At 39.0% G+C, this 25,119-nt stretch overlaps 1 non-coding gene across 1 annotated transcript; it reads right to left on the bottom strand.

Annotated features, from left to right (window-relative positions):
* Positions 1-578: 578 nt before the first annotated feature.
* Positions 579-682, bottom strand: LOC112761314 (small nucleolar RNA R71). The gene has a single exon (XR_003181714.1). It is a non-coding gene; the product is annotated as a small nucleolar RNA R71 (small nucleolar RNA).
* Positions 683-25,119: the final 24,437 nt, after the last annotated feature.

The raw sequence follows: 25,119 nt of genomic DNA, 5'->3' as shown, positions 1-25,119 counted from the left end.
GTAGAAGAGAGGTTTCAACCTCTTTTGACAGTAAACCAGAAAGAACCTTCCTGAGATTAAGGAGGGAAGCAAGAGGAAAGAAGGCCATTGGTGTAGAGGAAGAAGAGGAGGACTTGGATATAAACATGGAGGATGATATTCGAAACCATCATGAAGGGGAGGTGAACAATCATGGCAGGGGAGGAGCAGCCAATCCTGCTGGACAAGAGAGGAGAGTTCTAGGCTCGTACATCAATCCAAACCTAGGAAACTGTGGTAGCAGCATTCAAAAGCCAACCATCCATGCTAATAATTTCGAATTGAAGCCTCAACTCATCACACTCATCCAAAACAATTGCTCTTTCGGAGGAAGTGCTCAAGAGGACCTAAATCAGCATCTCACTACATTCCTAAGGATCTGTGATACAGTTAAATCTAATGGTGTTCATTCTGACACCTATAGATTGTTACTGTTTCCATTTTCTTTGAGAGACAAAGCATCCAAATGGCTAGAATCATTTCCCAAAGAAATCTTGACAACCTGGGAAGATGTGGTAAATAGATTCTTAGCAAGGTTCTACCCTCCTTAATGAGTGAATAGACTGAGAACTGAGGTGCAGACATTCAGCAGGATGGCAAAACTTTGTATGAAGCCTGGGAGAGATTGAAAGATTTGACAAGGAAATGTCCACCTGATATGTTTAATGAGTGGGTGCAATTGCATATCTTTTATGAAGGGCTTTCCTATGAATCAAAGAAGGCTGTAGATCACTTATTTGGAGGCTCCCTTAACAAGAAGAATGTGATACCAGGGCATCTTAGGCTAGTTTCACTAGCCTTTTTCTTTCCTTTTAATAGATTTTATGCACTTTCTTGAGCTATAAGTAAGCAATTGGGTTAGAAATTCATGTATGCCTAGATTCATTCAATCATGGTTAATTTGATACAATTTCATGAGAATTATGCTATAATTACTTGTGTGCTAAGAATAATAAGAATTCTGATGACTTTAGCAAGGCTTTGATGCGTGTATTGGTTGATGACAGGTGAAGAAATGGATGGAAGAAGGTTGAAGAAGGAGCATGGAAAGGATGAACAAGAAGCAACGTTGGTGGCCAAGTTGGACCACCAACATTGCCTTAAACGTTGAGAGGGAGGCAGAACACTTTTCTGCATAATTTGCTTATACCCACGTTGGAGGAAATGTTGGCAAGCCAACGTTACCCCCAATGTTGTTATAAAATGTGCTTTCTGGAGAATTGAAAAATCTATAGCGACGCGCACTGATGAACGGATTTTTGCTAGTAAAGAATTCTCAATAAATTCTCGTTGCAAGTATAGTTTCTAAACCAACAACAATCCTTTCATACAAAAATTTGGTTGTCACTAAAGCAAACCCAATAAAATTAAACCGAAGTATTTAAACCTCTGGTCGTCTCTCAAGGAATTGCAGGGAGGTATGTTACTATTGGTTATAGAATTGTATCTTTTTGGGTTTTTGAAAGGTTGAACAAGGAATGTAAATGATAAGAAAATAAACTAATAATTGTGAAAGCTCTTGGCAAGGTATGAGAATTAGACGTCCTATCCTAGTTATCCTTATAAATTGTGATGAGAATTGTTCATTACTCCCACTTAGTTAACCTCAAACCATGAAGGAAAGTCAAGTGGACAAATCAATTTGATTCCTCAAGTCCTAGTCAACTCCTAAGGAAAGACTAGCTTTAGAGGGATCCAAATCAACCAGCAACTTTTAATTATCAATCAACAAAGGAGTTTGATAACCCAAGAGTCTCAAATTACTCAACCAAAACAAAAAGGAGAGAAATCTACACTCTTATTCAATCAATCATTTTATCAAACACTTGGCAGGCACAACATAAAAACATAGAAAACTAGCAAGGAATATTAAATCCAAACAACCAATTTCAAGCATCACTGACTCAAAAATAATAGAAGAAGTAATAAATAGGAAATACCTCAAATTACATTAAATAGAAAATCAAATCTAACATGAGAATTCATAAACTAAATTGGCAACATAAAATAATCAAGAAAGAGAATAAATAAACTAGAATACTAGAATAAATAAGAGTAGAAGAGAAACTAAATTAAACTAAGTAGAAATCTGAATTTAAGCAAAGCTAATCCTAAAATCCTAAAACCTAGAGAGAGGAGAGAGCCTCTCTCTCTCTAGAAAACTACATCTAAAACCTAAAATTATTTTTTATGAATTGATGAATGAATGAATGATTGTCTGAATCTATGATTCCTCCACTCTGCAGCCTCTATTCTGTGTTCTCGGGCTTGGAATTGGGCCAAAAAGGAGCCCAAAAATCGCTCCCAGCGCTTTCTGCAAGTTTCTGCACGTGGCGCATGTCACGTGTATGCGTCGTTTGGAAAAATTCCTTGTCACGCATACGCGTCAGTCACGCGTACGTGTCGTTTGTCTTTTGCGCTAGTCACGCGTACGCGTCGTCCACGCGTATGCGTCGATGCCAGCTTCTCAAAACTTCATTTTCTTGCGTTCCTTCTACTTTTGCTTGTTTCCTTTCCATCCTCTAAGCCATTCCTGCCCCTATAAAGCTTGAAAACACTTAACACACAGATCACGGCATCGAATGGTAATAACGGGTAATTAAAATTGACATTTTAAAGGCTCAGGAAATAAGTTTTCAATCATAAAACAAAATTGGGAATAAATTCTAAAATCATGCAAATTATATGAATAAGTGAGCAAAGAATTAATAAAAACCACTCAAATTAGCACAAGATAAACCATAAAATAGTGGTTTATCAATCTCCCCACACTTAAACATTAGCATGTCCTCATGCTAAGCTCAAGCGAACCAAAAGAGTAAAGGCATAATGGTGGAGCTTATGCAATGCCTACATGCATCATGCTATTCTAATTACTATCTATCCATATATATATAAGCATAAATGTGGTCAAATTGAGTCAAATTTTTAAGAAACCATATATGCACAATCAAGGGCTAAATTAATCATATCAAAATACATTCACAATTGAGTTGAGTTAATCAAAAGAGTTCACAACTTGCAAGACAAGCAATGATCAAATATGGGCATATGGATATGAGCCATTGAACCCTCACTGGAATTGTATATACACTCTAATCACCCAGTGTTTGGGGTTAACAACTCAAGTCTCCTTTAATCATGCTTTATAAAACTTTGTTCTTCATCTAACCAATCAACAATTATCAAGTGTATAAATGCAAATATCATGAGGGCTTTTCAAGGTTGTAATGGGGCTAAGTTAAGGGTGAGGGTATATATACATGGCCAAGTGAGCTATCATATGAATCTTTGACTAACCTAAGTTCTCACCTAACATATACACTCTATATAATTCTAAAATCATGCGTAACTACCCATAATTCCCACTTTTTCATCATATACTCATGTACTAAATTTTCTTTAATTTCACCACATATGCACTGATCTTTTATTAATGTTAACATTGGGGTAATTTTGTCCCCTTATTTATCTATTTACTTATATGGTAAATTTTTTTTGAAGCATAAAAATAAACATAACATATCAATGCACATGGTCTTTCTGGTCTCACATGAGTATGCACCCAAATTCCTAATATCTTGTCAATATAATCAACACTTTCTTATCAACCCAAGTTTCCACAATTCCCCACACTTAATTGATACATAATCTCTATCTTAAGCTAACCAAAGATTCAATTGGGGTAATTAATTATTTTTCCGCTTAAGGCTAGTGATGTGGTAAAATATAGAATAAATGGGGATTATGAGGCTCAAAGTAAATCAATGAAACATTATCAGAGCATGAATAGCAATTTAAACCCAAATACAGCATCAAGCAAAGTAATTTAGCACAGGATCAAATTATCAGCACGAACAGAGAGGAATCAACTATTGCAGACAGCAAGAACAGAGCATTTATTAGACCTAAATCTACTAACCATATCGTAAATACCTAACCACCTAGAATCCACTAAGACATGCATCTCTAACTATTCTAATTCTAACAAAATTTAAACTAAACTAACTTAACGTAATTGAACAGACGAAGAGTTGAAAGGCAGAGATGGAAGCAGGGGAAACCTGGGTGGTGCAGTAATAGAATTGGAAAAAGGAAGTGGAAAGGGGAGTCCTACCCAGAGACGGCGGCAGCACGGCAGCGCAGGGCTGTCCGCTGTGGTGCTTGGGGTCTGCAGGAAGGGTTGAGAGGATAGAGAAGAAGGAGAAGAAAGGAAAGAGATGGAGGGGTGGTCGGTGGCATCGGCGGCGGTTCGGAGTTGCCGGTGGTGGCTGCGGTGGGAGGGTGATGGTGGTGATTGGTGGTTGTTGCAATGGAGGGAAGAGAGAAATTGGAACGTTGAGGGGGAAGAGAGTGGGCAACGCGAATGGGTCATGGTTCTCGCGTCAGGGGTTAATGAAATTAACTCCACGCGTACGCGTGGATCACGCTTGAGCGTGGATAAGGCAAAAATGCATCGACGCGTACGCGTCATAGACGCGAACGCGTGAGGGGAGTTAAATGGGGATGACGCGTACGCGTCGGCCGAAATTGTGCTAAACGCACAATTCCAGCGTTGTTTGGGCACAACTCTCTGTTCAGATTGAAAGGGGCAAGGTTTTCATGCGATGCGTGCGCATCACGTATGCCCATGTGTGGTGTGCCAAAATTGGAATTGACGCGTACGCGTAGCTTGAATTATGCCTTTAGCACACCAGCCGCACGATTCCATCACAACTTTCTGTTCGTTGGATGGAAGCACCGAATTGGTATCGACGCCCATGCGTGGCCTACCCGCACGCGTGGGTTGCCTTTTTTTTATATATGTAGAATGCAGAATGCAGATGCTGATGCAGACATTATGAATGAACACTAATAAAAATAGAATAAAATAAAGCTAAGGATAAAAATGAAAGATCATACCATGGTGGGTTGTCTCCCACCTAGCACTTTTAGTCAAAGTCCTTGAGTTGGATATTTGGTGAGCCCCTTGTCATAGTGGCTTGTGCTTGAACTCATCCAGGAATCTTCACCAATGTTTGCAATTCCAATACCCTCCGGGGTCCCAAACTAGGCACGTAAAGCCTTCAAGCAAGTTAAAGCAGGTGACAAGGCCCCAGGAGTGTTGATTGGTAGAATGAATTCTGGGGTCCCAAACCTTGCTTTTGCACCCATCTTCGCATTGATCATCATTATTCCAACTGGGTGGCAAGAAATCTGAATTCTCACTGAGATACCCAAACAACTTCCGAGACCCATTCAATCGAGCTCCACACCAATCCTTGTATTCCAAATTGGAGCGTGCAACCATATTGAACCTTGCCTGACAACTCCTATCACTAACCATCTTCCTCTTACTCTTAAAGCCATAAAGAGCTCTAAGTTGACCATCCGTCTTAAGTAAACCATATTCAAGTGGGAAAGTAAAGGTTAAGGATAAGGATTTTACCCACTTATGTTGTATTGGGTGGTAATGGCTTTGGGAGAGGTGTTTCCAATGGTTTGGCAGGCTCTACTCCCTTGTGCTCTTCTGTGAATTCTTCCACCTCCTTGCAAACCTCTTCAACTTCAACTGCGCCTTGATCAAAATCTTCTAATTCTTTCCCATCACTCAAGTCATAAGTTGGAGATTGAGAAAAGTCTACCTCCACGTCATCTTCAAATTCACTTGGAGAAAGTGCTTCAAATTCAAGGGGTTCAATTGCGGATGCAAGTTCACCACTAGGAGGGCTTGATTCATGATCATCATTACCAAGAAAACTTGCTTCTTGATCTGTTCCGTCCAATTCTTCACAAGGAACATGTCTTGGAGGTTGTGCACTATCCTCTTCAACATCAATTTCAATCCTTTTGGCAGAATTCTCTACAACTCTCGATTCCCATGGAGGTTCAGCATCTCCTAGGTCTTCAACCACTTCTTCTTCTTCGATAATTACAGCTTCCTCCAATTTCTCTAATACAAAATCGAACTCCTCCTTGATGTCTTCCCTCACCAGTTTTTCAGCTACTCCTTCATCTTCAAGCCGGTCCCTTTTCTATCGTTCCGTGTCAACAGCATGATTGGGATTATGTTGCTCTTGGATTGATGCATCCAAATGGGATATAAGGGTTTGGAGAGTAGAGGTGAGACTAGTGAGAGTAGAAATAAGTGTGGTCTGAAGCTGTAATTGCCCTTGGTGAATAACACTAAAGGTGTTGCTATCCAGTGGGGGTTCATAGTAGGAAGGTAGTTTTTGAGGGTAATTATTTTGGAGTTGGGGCGGTTCTATGTATGGTTTGTATGGTGGTTGAAATGATGGATAAGGATTAGGGTCATATGGAGGTGAATGGTGGAGAGGGGCTTGTGAGTATGGTGGTTCAAAGCTATGTTGAGGAGGGGTCCATAGGTATATTGCGGTGGGTGTTGATTGTCACGAAGAGGTCCACCATAGCCATTGTCTTGGTAAGCATCATAGAATGGTTGTTGATAATACCTTGGAGGTGGTTATTGCCAAGAGGGTTGATCAAATCCTTGTGGCTCCTTCCATCGTTAGTTGTCCCATCCTCGATCCAAGCTCTCATTGTAATCTCCTTTTCCTACAACATGATTGTAACCAAACTCATAGCCAAAGGGGTGAGAATTCATAATAGCAAGAGAAAGAAAAACTAATAAAAATTAATGAAAATAAACTCCTAAAACTAGAAACACTAACAAAGAATTCACAACATTCACAGTAACCAATAATAAGGCACACGTTTGCAATTCCGCAGCAACGGCGCCATTTTGATGAACGGATTTTTGCTAGTAAAGAATTCTCAATAAATTCTCGTTGCAAGTATAGTTTCTAAACCAACAACAATCCTTTCATACAAAAATTTGGTTGTCACTAAAGCAAACCCAATAAAATTAAACCGAAGTATTTAAACCTCGGGTCGTCTCTCAAGGAATTGAGGGGAGGTATGTTACTATTGGTTATGGAATTGTATCTTTTTGGGTTTTTGAAAGGTTGAACAAGGAATGTAAATGATAAGAAAATAAACTAATAATTGAGAAAGCTCTTGGCAAGGTATGAGAATTAGACATCCTATCCTAGTTATCCTTATCAATTATGATGAGAATTGTTTATTGCTCCCACTTAGTTAACCTCTAACCATGAAGGAAAGTCAAGTGGACAAATCAATTTGATTCCTCAAGTCCTAGTCAACTTCTAAGGAAAGACTAGCTTTAGAGGGATCCAAATCAACCAGCAACTTTCAATTATCAATCAACAAAGGAGTTTGATAACTCAAGAGTCTCCAATTACTCAACCAAAGCAAAAAGGAGAGAAATCTACACTAAAATCCAATCAAGCATTTTATCAAACACTTGGTAGGCACAACATTAAAACATAGAAAACTAGCAAGTAATATTAAATCCAAACAACCAATTTCAAACATCAATGACTCAAAAATAATAGAAGAAGTAATAAATATGAAACACCTCAAATTGCATTAAATAGAAAATCAAATCTAACATGAGAATTCATAAACTAAATTGGCAACATAAAATAATCAACAAAGGGAATAAATAAACTAGAATACTAGAAGAATTAAGAGTAGAAGAGAAACTAAATTAAACTAAGTAGAAATCTGAATTTAAGCAAAGCTAATCCTAAAATCCTAAAACCTAGAGAGAGGAGAGAGCCTCTCTCTCTAGAAAACTACATCTAAAACCTAAAATTATTTTTTATGAATTGATGAATGAATGAATGGTTGTCTGAATCTATGATTCCTCGACTCTGCAGCCTCTATTCTGTGTTCTCAGGCTTGGAACTGGGCCAAAAAGGAGCCCAGAAATCGCTCCTAGTACTTTCTGCAAGTTTCTGCACGTGGCACACGTCACGCGTACGCGTCGTTTGGCAAAATTCCTTGTCACGCGTACGCGTCACTTGTCTTTTGCGCTACACGCGTACGTGTCGATGCCAGCTTCTCAAAACTTCATTTTCTTGCGTTCCTTCCACTTTTGCATGTGTCCTTTCCATCCTCTAAGCCATTCCTGCCCTATAAAGCCTGAAAACACTTAACACACAGATCACGGCATCGAATGGTAATAACGGGTAAATAAAATTGATAATTTAAAGGCTCAGGAAACAAGTCTTCAATCATAAAACAAAATTGGGAAGGAATTGTAAAATCATGCAAATTATATGAATAAGTGAGCAAAGAATTGATAAAAACCACTCAAATTAGCACAAGATAAACCATAAAATAGTGGTTTATCACGCACACGTGCTATACGCGCACGCGTGGATTGAAAATTCTGACAATCCACGTGCACGCGTGGGTGACGCGTACGCGTGGAATGGTAACATTGGACCAACAACACTGTCTCAAACGTGGGTGGCCAACGTGCGCAATCTTGATCTCAAAATCATGAAATTGAAAAAGCGCAACGACACGCACACATCTATAGCGCATACGCATGGGTTTAACTTTTAAGAATCCACGCGCACGCATAGCTGACGCGTACGCGTAGATAGGCCAACGTTGGAGGGAACATTGCTAGTCCAATGCTTAGGCCAACGTTCTTCTAAAAGCTTTTGAATCTGGAATTGGGATTTTTGCATCCACATGCACGCATGGCATACGCACACGCGTGGATGCGTATTATGACCCCTAGGGCGCAAACGCGCAAGGCACGCGTACGCGTGGGTAGAAGAACGTTGGCACTCCAACGTTGAATCAAACGCCAATGACAGCAAGCAGAACTGAATTTTTAAAAGGGCGTTTGAATCAACATTGGCCCCCGAACGTGGACTCCAATGTGTTGCATCAGAACTTTACAATTCAAGCAGATCTCTTCTCAACAACAAGGGAAACTAATTGGAGCAACTTCAACCCAATTCGATCAAGGCCAAAAGCCCAATTCAGAGATTGAAGATCAATAAAAGAAAAGTGGATAAATAGCTTAGAATTCAAGTTAGTATAGGGGAATTTTAGCTGGCGGAGAGATCCTGACACTCTGCTAATTTTAATTTTCTTCAATTCTTTCAATTCTGTAATGTATCTTTCAATTCCATTTTACATTCTGAGAGCTATGAACAACTAAACTCCTTTCATTGGGTTAGGGAGCTCTGTGTAATTCAATGGATCAATATTAGTTTTCATTTTTCTTCTTCTTTCTTTTCTCTTGATTTTGCTAGAAAGCTTTCGTTCTTCATCCTATTGGATAGTTATCTTGGGAAAGAAGCTATTCATAATTGGATCTCCTTTGAACCTTGGAAGAGGAATGAAGAGATCATGCTAGAATTGCTTTCTCACATTGGATTAAATTGGGGTTTGGATGGATATAGTGACATGTAATCCTACCAATACTTTGATCTATGAATTTGTGTGGTAGAATCAGTGACCGATCTTCATCTCTTTCCATGAGAAATTAAATCAAGGAATTGAGCAATTGTTCATGCTTAGAGAGATTAGATTGCCAAGGAATTGGGACCTAATCACCTAAGATTGCCAAGGAGATCAATGAATGAATTGATTGAGGAAGAGACGAAAATGAATTTGATCCGGAGAATTATCACATCTCCTGACCCCAATGAATCCCTTACTCTGATATTACCCATTCTCATTACTTTCTGCTCTTTAATTTTATGCTTAACCCCCATTCCCATCTAATTTCATGCAATTTAAGCTTCTGTCATTTAATTTCTTGCACTTTAATTTTTGTCATTTAATTTCTTGTAATTTAAGTTTCCCGCAAAATTTACATTCTGCAATCTCAAACCAATTTTGATTTCGCTCAACTAGAACAATTCTCCAATTAACATTGATCAACCAACCAATCCCTGTGGGATTTGATCTCACTCTACAGTGAGTTTTTACTTGACGACAATCCGGTGCACTTGCCGGTAGGAAATTGTTGAGAGACAGTTTTCGAGTGAATTAAGTTTATGGCGCCGTTTCCGGGGATTGGTTTTGAATTAACAATTACTAAATTAGAGGATAACTAGATTGAGCACATTTATTTTCTTTTGATTAATTGAATTTTAATTTCAGCTGTTCAGTTTCACTTTCTGCAAATTTAGTTGTTCTCTTTATTTTTCTTTATTCTCTTACTTTCCAGCAAGCTAGCCAACTAACCATTTGATAAATTGCTCCAACGAAGCTAACTATTCTCTGTTTTAGTGGACTCTGCACTTTCTGTTTTTGTTACTTGTTCACTGAATGACAGGTAGAAGAGAGGTCTCAACCTCATTTGACAGTGAACCGAAAAGAACCTTCCTGAGATCAAGGAGGGAAGCAAGAGGAAAGAAGGCTATTGGTGCAGAGGAAGAGGAGGAAGACTCAGATATTGATAAACCACTATTTTATGGTTTATCTTGTGCTCAATTGAATGGATTTTATCAATCTTTCATACACTTATTCATACTATTTGCATGGTTTTACATTCTCCTTCCTGATTTTGTGCTATAATTGAAAACATGCCCCTTTGGCCTTATATTTACTAATATTAACCCTCTCTTATTACCATTCGATGCCTTGATATATGCGTTAAGTGATTTTAGGATTTATAGGGCAGGAATGGCTTAGAGGATGGAAAGGAAGCATGCAAAAGTGGAAGGAATACAAGAAGTTGAAGGAACTGCAAAGCTGTCTGCCTGACCCTCTCGCACTAAAACAGTCATAACTTGAGCTACAGAGGTCCAAACGACGCGGTTTCAGTTGCGTTGAAAAGCTAATGTCTGGGGTTTCGATTTGATATATAATATGCTATAGTTGCCCTGACGCTAGGAGATGCAAACGCGTTCTCCACGCGGACGCTTCGCAGTGACAAAAATCAGCGTGGCAGATTTATTCTCCAGCAATTTCTGGGCTGTTTTCGACCCAGTTTGCGGCCCAGAAAACACAGATTAGAGGCTATAAAGTGGGAAAATCCATTCATTCATGATCATGTCTTCCATAATTCACTTTTCATAATTTAGATGTAGTTTTTAGAGAGAGAGAGGTTCTCTCCTCTCTCTTAGGATTTAGGATTAGGATTCCTCTTAAAGGAATTATGATTTCTTATTATTTCAACTTTATTATTTCAACTTACAATTTCTTCTGAGTTCCAGGTTCAATGTCCTTTTTATTTATTTTATCAATTTAGCTTATGAACTACTTATGTTTGGATTAATTTCCTTTTATTAATGCAATTGAGGTATTTCAAATTTATCTTTAGCTTTTTATATTCTTGGCTTTAATTGATTAATTGGAAGCTCTTGAGTTATCAAACTTATCGTGATTGTTAATTGTTACTTTTGCTAATTGAATTGAATTCCACTAACTCTAGTCTTTCCTTAGGAGTTGGCTAGGACTTGGGGATCTAACTAATTAGTCCACTTGACTTTTCCTTGCTTTCGTAAAGGTTAACTAAGTGGGATTAAACTCAATTCTCATAAGGATAACTAGGATAGGACTTCCGAATTTTCATACCTTGCCAAGAGTTTTATTAGATATTAATTTATTAATTCCTGCAATTTATTTTCCTTGTTCAAACCTTTCAAAACCCAAAAACACTATTTTCCATAACTAATAATAAGAACACCTCCCTGCAATTCGTTGAGAAGACGACCCGAGGTTTGAATACTTCGGTTTATAAATTTTCTTGGGTTTGTTACTTGTGACAACCAAAACGTTTGTAAGAAAGGATGATTGCTTGGTTTAGAAACTATACTTGCAATGGGAATTTATTCTGAATTCTAAACCGTCAATCTTTCGTTCTTCAAAATGGCGCCATTGCCGGAGAATTGCAAATGTGTGCCTTATTATTGGTTATTGTAAATATTTGCTTTTAAATTGATTTATTTTCAAAAAAAAAAAAATATTTCTCAGATTTTTAATTTTAAATTTCAAAATTCAAATTTTTTCAAAAAAATCATATCTTTTTCAAAAATCTTATCTTATCTTATTTCAAAGTCAAATTTCAAATCTTTTCTCTTATTTATTTTATTTTATTTTATTTTCCTTTGCTTGTTTATTTGTTTTTATTTTTAATTTTTATTAGGTACTATGAACTTTCACCCCTTTGGCTATGAGTCTGGTTACAATTATGTTGTAGGAAGAAGAAATTACAATGAGAACAGGCATCAAGGTTGGAACAAGCAAAGATGGGAGGAGCCACAAGGATTTGATCAACCCTCATGGCAACAACCACCTCCAATGGACTATCAACAACCACCACCATATGCCTATGAACCCTTTCCTCAACATGACTTTGGACCACCATACTCACAAGCCCCTTTCCACCATTCACCTCCATATGACCCTAACCCGTATCCACCATACCAACCACCTTATGAGCCAAATGAACCATACATAGAACCACCCCCATTCCAACATAACTACTCTCATGAACCATGGTACGCGGAATCGTGATTACACTTTAATTATGTAAAATTCATTGCTCTTTCTTTCCCTGGCAATGGCACCAAAAACATGATGCCAAGACCATGGTTCACAACTCCGTGTAACTGACCAGCAAGTGCACTGGGTCGTCCAAGTAATACATTACGTGAGTAAGGGTCGAATCCCACGGAGATTGTTGGTATGAAGCAAGCTATGGTCACCTTGCAAATCTCAGTTAGGCAGATATAGATTGATAATGATGTTTTCGAATAATAAATAATAGAATAGGGATAGAGGTACTTATGTAAATCATTGGTAGGAATTTCAGATAAGCGAATGGAGATGCTTTTCGTTCCTCTGAACCTCTGCTTTCCTGCTATCTTCATCCAATCAGTCTTACTCCTTTCCATGGCTGGCTTTATGTGATACATCACTATTGTCAACGGCTACTTTCAGTCATCTCTCGGGAAAATGATCCAATGCCCTGTCACGGCACGGCTAATCGTCTGGAGGCATCACCCTTTGTCAATGGCTTCATCTTATCCTCTCAATGAAAATGATCAACGCACCCTGTCACGGCACGGCTATTCATCTGTCGGTTCTCGATCATGCTGGAATAGGATTTACTATCCTTTTGCGTTTGTCACTAACACCCTGCAATCGCGAGTTTGGAGCTCGTCACAGTCATTCATTCATTGAATCCTACTCGGAATACCACAGACAAAGTTTAGACTTTCCGGATTCTCTTGAATGCCGCCATCATTCTAGCTTACACCACGAAGATTCTGGTTAGGAGATCTAAGAGATATTCATTCTAGCTTATTTCATGTAGAACAGAAGTGTTTGTCAGGCACGTGTTCATAGGGGAGAATGGTGATGAGCATCACACATAATCATCACCTTCATCACGTTCTTAGGTGTGAATGGATATCTTAGAAGCGAAATAAGATGAATTGAATAGAAAATAGAAGTACTTTGCATTAATCTTTGAGGAACAGCAGAGCTCCACACCTTAATCTATGGAGTGTAGAAACTCTACCGTATGAAAATACATAAGTGAAAGGTCCAGGCATGGCCGAGATGGCCAGCCCCCAAAACGAGATCACAGGATCAAAATACAATCCAGGATGTCTAATACAATAGTAAAAGGTCCTATTTATAATAAACTAGCTACTAGGGTTTACAGAAGTAAGTAATTGATGCATAAATCCACTTCCGGGGCTCACTTGGTGTGTGCTTGGGCTGAGCTTTGAGTGTTGCACGTGTAGAGGTCCTTCTTGGAGTTGAACGCCATCTTTTGTGCCATTTTGGGCGTTCAACTCTGGTTTTGGCTCCTTTTCTGGCGCTGGACGCCAGATTTGGGCAGAAAGCTGGAGTTGAACGCCAGTTTACGTCGTCTATTCTTGGCCAAAGTATGGACTATTATATATTTCTGGAAAGCCCTGAAGGTCTACTTTCCAACGCAATTGAAAGCGCGCCATTTCGAGTTCTGTAGCTCCCGAAAATCCATTTTGAGTGCAGGGAGGTCAGAATCCAACAGCATCAGCAGTCCTTCTTCAACCTCTGAATCTGATTTCTGCTCAAGTCCCTCAATTTCAGCCAGAAAATACCTGAAATCACAGAAAAATACACAAACTCATAGTAAAGTCCAGAAATGTGAATTTAACATAAAAACTAATGAAAACATCCCTAAAAGTAACTAGATCCTACTAAAAACATACTAAAAACAATGCCAAAAAGCGTATAAATTATCCGCTCATCACAACACCAAACTTAAATTGTTGCTTGTCCCCAAGCAACTGAAAATCAAATAGGATAAAAAGAAGAGAATATACTATAAATTCCAAACTATCAATGAAACATAGCTTCAATCATATGAGCGGGACTTATAGCTTTTTGCCTCTTGAATAGTTTTGGCATCTCACTTTATCCATTGAGGTTCAGAATGATTGGCATCTATAGGAACTTCGGATTTCGAATAGTGTTATTGACTCTCCTAGTTCAGTATGATGATTCTTGAACACAGCTTCTTTATGAGTCTTGGCCGTGGCCCTAAGCACTTTGTTTTCCAGTATTACCACCGGATACATAAATGCCACAGACACATAATTGGGTGAACCTTTTCAGATTGTGACTCAGCTTTGCTAAAGTCCCCAATTAGAGGTGTCCAGGGTTCTTAAGCACACTCTTCTTTTGCTTTGGACCTTGACTTTAACCGCTCAGTCTCAAGTTTTCACTTGACACCTACACGCCACAAGCACATGGTTAGGGACAGCTTGGTTTAGCCGCTTAGACTAGGATTTTATTCCTTTAGGCCCTCCTATCCACTGATGCTCAAAGCCTTGGGATCCTTTTTATTGCCCTTGCCTTTTGGTTTTAAGGGTTATTGGCTTTTTCTGCTTGCTTTTTCTTTTTCTTTCTATATTTTTTTTTCGCCTATTTTTTTTTCTTTTTTTTTTCTGCAAGCTTTGTTCTTTGCTGCTTTTTCTTACTTCAAGAATCATTTTTATGATTTTTCAGATTATCAAATAACATGTTTCCTAGTCATAATTCTTTCAAGAGCCAACATATTTAACATTCTTAAACAACAAATTCAAAAGACATATGCACTGTTCAAGCATACATTCAGAAAACAAGAAGCATTGTCACCGCATCAATATAATTAAACTAAGTTCAAGGATAAATTCGAAACTCATGTACTTCTTGTTCTTTTGAATTAAAACATTTTTCATTTAAGAGAGGTGATGGATTCATAGGACATTTATAACTTTAAGACAAAGTTACTAACTACTAATGATCATGTAATTAAGACACAAACACAGATAAGCACATAACATAGAAAACGAAAAAACAGAAGAAATAAGAACAAGGAATGAATCCACCTTAGTGATGGTGGTGTTTCCTTCTTGAGGAACCAATGATGTCCTTGAGCTCTTCTATGTCTTTTCCTTATCTTTGTTGCTCCCCCTCATTTCTTTTTGATCTTCTCTTATTTCATGAAGCATGATGGAGTGCTCTTGATGTTCCACCCTTAGTTGTCCCATATTGGAACTCAATTCTCCTAGGGAGGTGTTGATTTGCTCCCAATAGTTTTGTGGAGGAAAGTGCATTTGAGGCATCTCCGGGATCTCATGGTGATGAGCTTCATACACCTCTTGAGCTCCATGGATGGGCTCTCTTGCTTGCTCCATCTTCTTCTTAGTGATGGGCTTGTCCTCTTTGATGAGGATATCTCCCTCTATGTCAATTCCAGCCGAATTGCATAGGTGGCAAATGAGGTGAGGAAAGGCTAACCTTGCCATGGTGGAGGATTTGTCAGCCACCTTGTAGAGTTCTTGAGGTATAATCTCATGAACTTCTACCTCTTCTCCAATCATGATGCTATGGATCATGATGGCCCGGTCTATAGTCACTTCAGACCGGTTGCTAGTAGGAATGATTGAGCATTGAATGAACTCCAACCATCCTCTAGCTACAGGCTTGAGGTCCAATCTTCTTAGTTGAACCGGCTTGCCTTTGGAGTCAATCTTCCATTGAGCTCCTTCTACACATACGTCCATAAGGACTTGGTCCAACCTTTGATTAAAGTTGACCCTTCTAGTGTAGGGGCGTTCATCTCCTTGCATCATGGGCAAGTTAAACGCCAACCTCACATTCTCCGGACTAAAATCTAAGTATTTCCCCTGAACCATTGTAACATAGTTCTTTGGATCCGGGTTCTTACTTTGATCATGGTTCTTGGTGATCCATGCATTAGCATAGAACTCTTAAACCATTAGGATGCCGACTTGTTGGATGGGATTTGTTAGAACTTCCCAACCTCTTCTTTGAATTTCATGTCGGATCTCCGGATACTCATTTCTTTTGAGTTTGAAAGGGACCTCAAGGATCACCTTCTTCTTGGCCACAACATCATAGAAGTGGTCTTGATGGGCTTTGGAGATGAACCTTTCCATCTCCCATGACTCGGAGGTGGAAGCTTTTGTCTTCCCCTTCCCCTTTCTAGAGGATTCTCCGGTCTTAGGTGCCATCAATGGTAATGGAAAAAGAAAAAGCTTATGCTTTTACCACACCAAACTTAGAATTTTGCTCGCCCTCGAGCAATAAAAGAAAGAATAGATGGAGAAGAAGAAGAAATGGAGGAGAGGGAGAGAGGGAAGTGTTTCGGCCAAGAAGGGTATAGAGGAGTGTGTTGTGTGAATTTGATGAAGAATGGAGGGCTTTATATAGGGAAGGGAGGGGGGGAAAGGTTTCGGCCATATGGGTGGGTTTGGGTGGGAAATTGGTTTTGAATTTTTGAAGGTAGGTGGGGTTTATGAGGTAGGTTTATGGGGAAGAGTGGATGGATGTGAGTGGTGAAGAGGTGATGGGGAAGAGAGTTTGAGGTGATTGGTGAAGGGTTTTTGGGGAAGAGTGTTTATGGGGTTGTGTGAAAGAAAGTGGTGAGAAGAAGTGAGTGGAGGTAGGTGGGGATCCTGTGGGATCCACAGATCCTGAGTGGATCCTGTGGGGTCCACAGATCCTGAGGTGTCCAAGGATTTACATCCCTGCACCCATTAGGCATGTAAAAATGCCTTTGCACACAACTCTGGGCGTTTAGCGCCAGGTTGGTGGCCATTTTGGGCGTTCAACGCCCATTTGTGTGCCATTTCTGGCGTTGAACGCCAGAACCATGCCTGTTCTGGCGTTCAGCGCCCAGAAGCTGCCCATTTTGGGCGTTCAGCGCCAGAACCATGCTCTGTTCTGATGCTGAACGCCAGACAGATGCTCCTCCAGGGTGTGATTTTTCTTCTGCTGTTTTTGATTCCGTTTTCAATTTTTATATTTATTTTGTGACTCTACATGATCATGAACCTATAAAGACATATAACTAAGAAAAAAATAGAGTTAGATAAATAAAAATTGGGTTGCCTCCCAACAAGCGCTTCTTTAATGTCAATAGCTTGACAGTGGGCCCTCATGGAGCCTCACAGATGTTCAGAGCATTGTTGAGACTCTCCAACACCAAACTTGGAGTTTGGATATGGGAGTTCAACACCAAACATAGAGTTTGGTTGTGGCCACCCAACACCAAACTTAGAGTTTGACTGTGGGGGCTCTGTTTGACTTTGCTTTGAGAGAAGTTTTTCATGCTTCCTCTCCATGGTTGCAGAGGGAGATCCTTGAGTTTTAAACATAAGGGAGTCCTCATTCCATTGAAGGACTAGTTCACCTCTGTCAACATCAATCACAGCTCTTGCTGTGGCCAGGAAAGGTCTTCCTAGGATGATGGATTCATCCTCTTCCTTTCCAGTATCCAGGACTATGAAATCAGCAGGAATGTAAAGGCCTTCAACCTTTACTAACACGTCCTCTACTTGTCCATAAGCCTGTTTTCTTGAATTGTCTGCCATCTCTAATGAGATTTTAGCAGCTTGCACCCCATAGATTCCCAGTTTCTCTATTACAGAGAAGGGCATGAGGTTTATCCCTGAACCAAGGTCACACAGAGCCTTAAAGATCATGGTGCCTATAGTACAAGGTATTATGAACTTTCCAGGATCCTGTCTCTTCTGAGGCAATGTCAGTTGATCCAGATCACTTAGTTCATTGGTGAACAAGGGAGGTTCATCTTCCCAAGTTTCAATACCAAATAATTTGGCATTCAGCTTCATGATTGCACCAAGAAACTTGCCAGTTTGCTCTTCAGTAACATCCTCATTCTCTTCAGAAGAGGAATACTCATCAGAGCTCGTGAAGGGCATAAGGAGGTTTAATGGAATCTCTATGGTCTCTAGATGAGTCTCAAAGTCCTTTGGTTCCTCAGAGGGAAGCTCCTTATTGATCACTGGACGTCCCAGGAGGTCTTCCTCCTTGGGATTCACGTCCTCTCCTCTCCTCACAGGTTCGGCCATGATGCTTATGTCAATGGCCTTGCACTCTCCTTTTGGATTCTCTTCTGTATTGCTTGGGAGAGTACTAGGAGGGATTTCAGTGATTCTCTTACTCAGCTGGCCCACTTGTGCTTCCAGATTTCTAATGGAAGACCTTGTTTCATTCATAAAACTTACAGTGGCCTTGGATAGATCAGAGACTAAGTTTGCTAAGCTAGATGGATTCTGCTTAGAATTCTCTGTCTGTTGCTGAGTGGATGATGGAAAAGGCTTGCTATTGCTAAACCTGTTTCTTCCACCATTATTAAAGCCTTGTTGAGGCTTTTGATCCTTTCATGAGAAATTTGGATGATTTCTCCATGATGAGTTATAGGTGTTTCCATAAGGTTCACCTAAGTAATTCACCTCTGCTATTGCAGGGTTCTCAGGATCATAAGCTTCTTCTTCATAAGAAGCCTCTTGAGTACTGTTGGATGCAGCTTGCATTCCATTCAGACTCTGAGAAATCATATTCACTTGCTGAGTCAATACTTTGTTCTGAGCTAATATGGCATTCAGAGTATCAACTTCAAGACTCCCTTCTTCATAGGCGTCCCATTATTCACAAGATTCCTTTCAGAAGTGTACATGAATTGGTTATTAGCAACCATGTCAATGAGTTCTTGAGCTTCTGCAGGCGTTTTCTTTAGGTGAATGGATCCACCTGCAGAAGTATCCAATGACATCTTAGATAACTCAGACAGACCATCATAGAATATATCCAGGATGGTCCATTCTGAAAGCATGTCAGAAGGATACTTTTTGGTCAACTGTTTGTATCTTTCCCAAGCTTCATAGAGGGATTCACCTTCCTTCTGTCTGAAGGTCTGAACATCCACTCTAAGCTTGCTCAGCTTTTGAGGAGGAAAGAACTTGGCTAAGAAAGCCTTGACCAGCTTATCCCAAGAGTTCAGGCTATCTTTAGGTTGAGAGTCCAGCCATATTCTAGCTCTGTCTCTTACAGCAAAAGGGAAAAGCATGAGCCTGTAGACTTCAGGATCTACTCCATTAGTCTTAACAGTATCACATATCTGCAAGAATTCAGTTAAGAACTGAAAAGGATCTTCAGATGGAAGTCCATGAAACTTACAGTTCTGCTGCATCAGAGAAACTAATTGAGGTTTCAGCTCAAAGTTGTTTGCTCCAATGGCAGGAATGGAGATGCTTCTTCCATGTAAATTGGAATTAGGTGCAGTAAAGTCACCAAGCATCTTCCTTATATTATTATTATTTTCGGCTGCCATCTCCTCTTCCTGTTCGAAAATTTCTGAAAGGTTATTTCTAGATTGTTGTAATTTAGCTTCTCTTAATTTTCTCTTCAGAGTCCTTTCAGGTTCCGGATCTGCTTCAACAAGAATATTCTTGTCCTTGCTCCTGCTCATATGACAAAGAAGAGGGCACAAAAAAACTAATAATAATAGAGATCCTTTATACCACAGTATAGGGATCCCTTTGTGAGTGGAAGAAAATAGGGGGAGACAAAGAATGTAATGTAATGGAAGAAACACAACTGTGAGGAGGGTTGAGATGTGAGATGAGATGGTAGTAAATGAATAAATAAATAGAATAAGATGGCAGAGGGAGAATTTTCGAAAAATATTTTTGAAAAAGAGTTAGTGATTTTCGAAAATGGTTTTTGAAAAATGTTAGTATTTTTCGAAATTTTTTAAAATAAAAAATAAGAATAATTAGTTAATTAAAAAGAAATTTTTGAAAAAGAGGGAAGATATTTTCGAAAATTAGAGAGAGAGAGTTAGTTAGGTAGTTTTGAAAAAGTTGAGAAACAAACAAAAAGTTAGTTAGTTAGTTGAAACAAATTTTGAAAAGATAAGAAGTTAGGAGGTTAGAAAAGATATTTTGAAACCAACTTTTTGAAAAAGGTAAGATAAGAAGATATTTTTGAAAAGATATGATTGAAATTAGTTTTTGAAAAAGATTTGATTTTTAAAATCACAATTAATGACTTGATTCACAAGAAATCACAAGATATGATTCTAAAACTCAAAGTTTGAATCTTTCTTAACAAGCAAGTAACAAACTTGAAATTTTTTAATCAAAACATTAATTGTTATTGTTATTTTCGAAAATTATGATATAAAATTAAGAAAAATATTTTTGAAAAATATTTTTGAATTTTCGAAAATAACTAAGAAATTTGAGAAAGATTTGATTTTTGAAAAAGATTTTGAAAAAGATGAGATTTTTAAATTGAAAATTTGATTTGCCTCATAAGAAACAACTTGATTTTAAAAATTTTTGAAAAAGTCAAATCTGATTTTCGAATTTATGAGAGAGAAAAAGGGAAAGATATTTTTTTTATTTTTGAATTTTTATGATGAGAGAGAAAAACACTAAAAGGATGCGATGCATGAAATTTTTAGATCAAAACATGTGATGCATGCAAGAATGCTATGAATGTCAAGATGAACATCAAAGACACAATTTTGAAAAATCTTTAATGCAAGGAAAACATGCAAGACACCAAACTTAGAATTCTTTAATGCTTAGACACTAAGAATTAAAGAATGCATATGAAAAACACTAAACAACACAAAACAAAAAATCATCAAGATCAAACAAGAAGACTTACCAAGAACAACTTGAAGATCATGAAGAACACTATGAATGCATGAGATTTTCGAAAAATGCAAGATGCATATGCAATTGACACCAAACTTATAACATGACTCAAGACTTAAACAAGAAACATGAAATATTTTCTATTTTTATGATTTTATGATTTTTTTGGATTTTTATTTTATATTTTTCGAAAATTATTCAGAAAAGGGAAAAATAAGGATTCAAAAATTTTTAATATGAATTCCAGGAATCTTGCATTGTTAGTCTAAAGCTTCAGTCCAGGAATTAGACATGGCTCACTAGCCAGCCAAGCTTTCAATGAAGGCTCCAGTCCAAAATACTAGACATGGCCAATGGCTAGCCAAGCTTCAGCATTTAACATCAGAGTATATTGCTCTTGATAACAAATTGCAAGCCTCAGTCCAAATAAATTTAGACATGGCTTTACAGCCAGCCAAGCTTTACATGCTTCATGAAACACTAGAATTCATTCTTAAAAATTTTGAATAAAAAAAATTTTTTTTTTCGAAAACAAAGGAGAATTTTTTGAAAGATTTTTGAAAAATTTTTGAAAACAAAACAAAAAGAAAATTACCTAATCTGAGCAACAAGATGAACCGTCAGTTGTCCAAACTCGAACAATCCCCGGCAACGGCGCCAAAAACTTGGTGTTGTTGCCGGATCCAAACTTGGCAGTGATGTTACCGGACCAAAAGCTTGCCGAAAACTCAAACAATTCCCGGCAACGGCGCCAAAAACTTGGTACGCGGAATCGTGATTACACTTTAATTATGTAAAATTCATTGCTCTTTTTTCCCTGGCAATGGCACCAAAAAAATGATGCCAAGACCATGGTTCACAACTCCGTGTAACTGACCAGCAAGTGCACTGGGTCGTCCAAGTAATACCTTACGTGAGTAAGGGTCGAATCCCACGGAGATTGTTGGTATGAAGCAAGCTATGGTCACCTTACAAATCTCAGTTAGGCAGATATAGATTGATAATGATGTTTTCGAATAATAAATAATAGAATAGGGATAGAGGTACTTATGTACTTTTCGTTCCTCTGAACCTCTGCTTTCCTACTATCTTCATCCAATCAGTCTTACTCCTTTCCATGGCTGGCTTTATGTGATACATCACCATTGTCAACGGCTACTTTCGGTCATCTCTCGGGAAAATGATCCAATGCCCTGTCACGGCACGGCTAATCGTCTGGAGGCATCACCCTTGTCAATGGCTTCATTTTATCCTCTCAGTGAAAATCATCAATGCACCCTGTCACGGCACGACTATTCATCTGTCGGTTCTCGATCATGCTGGAATAGGATTTACTATCCTTTTGCGTCTGTCACTAACGCCCTGCGATCGCGAGTTTGGAGCTCGTCACAGTCATTCATTCATTGAATCCTACTCGGAATACCACAGACAAGGTTTAGACTTTCCAGATTCTCTTGAATGCCGCCATCATTCTAGCTTACACCACGAAGATTCTGGTTAGGAGATCTAAGAGATATTCATTCTAGATTATTTCATGTAGAACGGAAGTATTTGTCAGGCACGTGTTCATAGGGGAGAATGGTGATGAGCATCACACATAATCATCACCTTCATCACGTTCTTGGGTGCGAATGGATATCTTAGAAGCGAAATAAGATGAATTGAATAGAAAACAGAAGTACTTTGCATTAATCTTTGAGGAACAGCAGAGCTCCACACCTTAATCTATGGAGTGTAGAAACTCTACCGTATGAAAATACATAAGTGAAAGGTCCAGGCATGGCCGAGATGGCCAGCCCCCAAAACGAGATCACAGGATCAAAATACAATCCAGGATGTCTAATACAATAGTAAAAGGTCATATTTATAATAAACTAGCTACTAGGGTTTACAGAAGTAAGTAATTGATGCATAAATCCACTTCCGGGGCCCACTTGGTGTGTGCTTGGGCTGAGCTTTGAGTGTTGCACGTGTAGAGGTCCTTTTTGGTGTTGAACGCCAGCTTTTGTGCCAGTTTGGGCGTTCAACTCTGGTTTTGGCTCCTTTTCTGGCGCTGGACGCCAGATTTGGGCAGAAAGCTGGTGTTGAACGCCAGTTTACGTTGTTTATTCTTGGCCAAAGTATGGACTATTATATATTGCTGAAAAGCCCTGGAAGTCTACTTTCCAACACATTTGGAAGCGCGCCATTTTGAGTTCTGTAGCTCCAGAAAATCCATTTTGAGTGCAGAGAGGTCAGAATCCAACAACATCAGCAGTCCTTCTTCAACCTCTGAATCTGATTTCTGTTCAAGTCCCTCAATTTCAGCCAGAAAATACCTGAAATCACAGAAAAAAACACAAACTCATAGTAAAGTCTAGAAATGTGAATTTAACATAAAAACTAATGAAAACATCCCTAAAAGTAACTAGATCCTACTAAAAACATACTAAAAACAATGCCAAAAAGCGTATAAATTATCCGCTCATCAAACCACCACTTCAATATACACCATCTCCTTATCATTATCAAGATAAACCACCTTCCTACCATGAACCCTTTCTCCCAACAAATGAACCCTCCTATCCACCCCAAATCTCCATGGAGAAAGCACTTATCGATCTAAACTCTACTATACAAGCTCTCATCGCCCAAATCAGACCACCAAATACTTTCAACAATCAACCCTCAAGCTCTAGTGCACTTCCTTTTCAACCATAGAATGATCTCTCCATCCCATCACCACCATCCATGGAAGAGCACCCACATCCATCAATCCAAGAGCAACATGATCCCAATGATGCTATTGACATGGAACAAGAGAGAAGGGATCATCTTCGTGAATCCATACTTCATAAGGAGCTAGAGAAGGCCCTAAAGGTGAAGGAGTAAATACCCTTGAAGTCGAAGGAGTGGTTGAAGAATCAGTGAAGGAAGACATCAAGGAGGAGTCTAATTTTGTCTTAGAGCAAGAGGAGGCCCAAAATGTGGAGATAGGAGAGACCCTTGAAGATGAAAGAATAGTTGAAAGGAGTTATCATGGAAAGAAAATCATCAATGATGAGTACGATTTTATATTAAAACTATTGGACAAAGCAGTAATTATTGAAGAGGAAGAAGTGGTTGCAGACTTAGGAGATGCTGAACCTCTATGGGAAAGTCAAGTTATAGAACCTCCTTCCAAGGCGATTGAAATTGATGCTGAGGAGGGTGTACAACTTCCAAGGCATATCATAGTTGAAGACTTGGAAGAGGTTGGTCAAGAGATGGAAATTAAAGAAGAAGAAGAACAGCCTCCCATGCCCTTGGTGAGCAATGAAGAAGAGATTGAATTGGAAGAAAGCTACCAAGAGGAAGAGGTTGATATTGAAGAAACTTGCAAAGAGGTGGAAGTTGTCAGAGAAGAGCACAAGGGAGTGGAGCTTGCAAATTCGTTAGAAATACCTCCCCTAAGTTGCCATCATCCTTCACAATATTCAAGTGGGTAAAATTCATATCCCTTAGCTTTCTAATTCCACTTGAATATGGGCTACTGGAGATGGATGGTCAACTTAGAGCTCTTTGTGGCATTAAGAGTAAGAGAAAGATGGTTAGTGGTTGGAGTTGTCAAGCAAGGTTCAACATGGTTGTATGCTCAAAATTTAAATGCAAGGGTTGGTGTAAAGCTCAACTGAATGGGTCTAGGAAGTTGTTTGGCCGCTTTAGTGAGAATTCAGATTGCTTGCTACCCGGATGGAATCATAATGATCAACAAGAAGACGGGTGCAAAAGCAAGATTTGGGACCCCAAAATTCATTCTGGTAATCAACACTCTTGGGGCCTTGTCACTTGCTTTCACTTGAAGGCTTTCTGCGCCTAGTTTGGGATCCAGGAGGCTGTTGGCATTCCAAACATTGGTGGAGATTTCTGGATGAATTCAAGCACAAGCCACCATAACAGGATGTTCATCAAATGTCCAACTTAAGGACTTTAACCAAAAGTGCTAGGTGGGAGACAACCCACCATGGTATGATCGTTCCTTTTCAATTTCTTCAATTTTGATTTTATTTCGTTTTGTTTGTTTTGAGTTTTAATTTATTCTATTTTCATTGAATCTGGAATTATTCATAGCATCCACACTATCATTGCATTTTGCATCCTGCATAAAAAAAATCGCACACGACGCGACAGCATCGCCGACGCGTCCGCGTCACCAGTGCGTTTTGAAGAAAAGAGAATTGAACAGAGAGTCACGCGAGAGCGTGGCTGAAGGCATGCCTTTGGCACAAATTGATCCATGCGACTGCGTCGCTGACGCGTCCGC

This window comes from Arachis hypogaea, chromosome 16, assembly GCF_003086295.3.
Source record: "Arachis hypogaea cultivar Tifrunner chromosome 16, arahy.Tifrunner.gnm2.J5K5, whole genome shotgun sequence".
Taxonomy (NCBI): Eukaryota; Viridiplantae; Streptophyta; class Magnoliopsida; order Fabales; family Fabaceae; genus Arachis; species Arachis hypogaea.
This window is presented reverse-complemented; position numbering and strand designations above follow the sequence as displayed.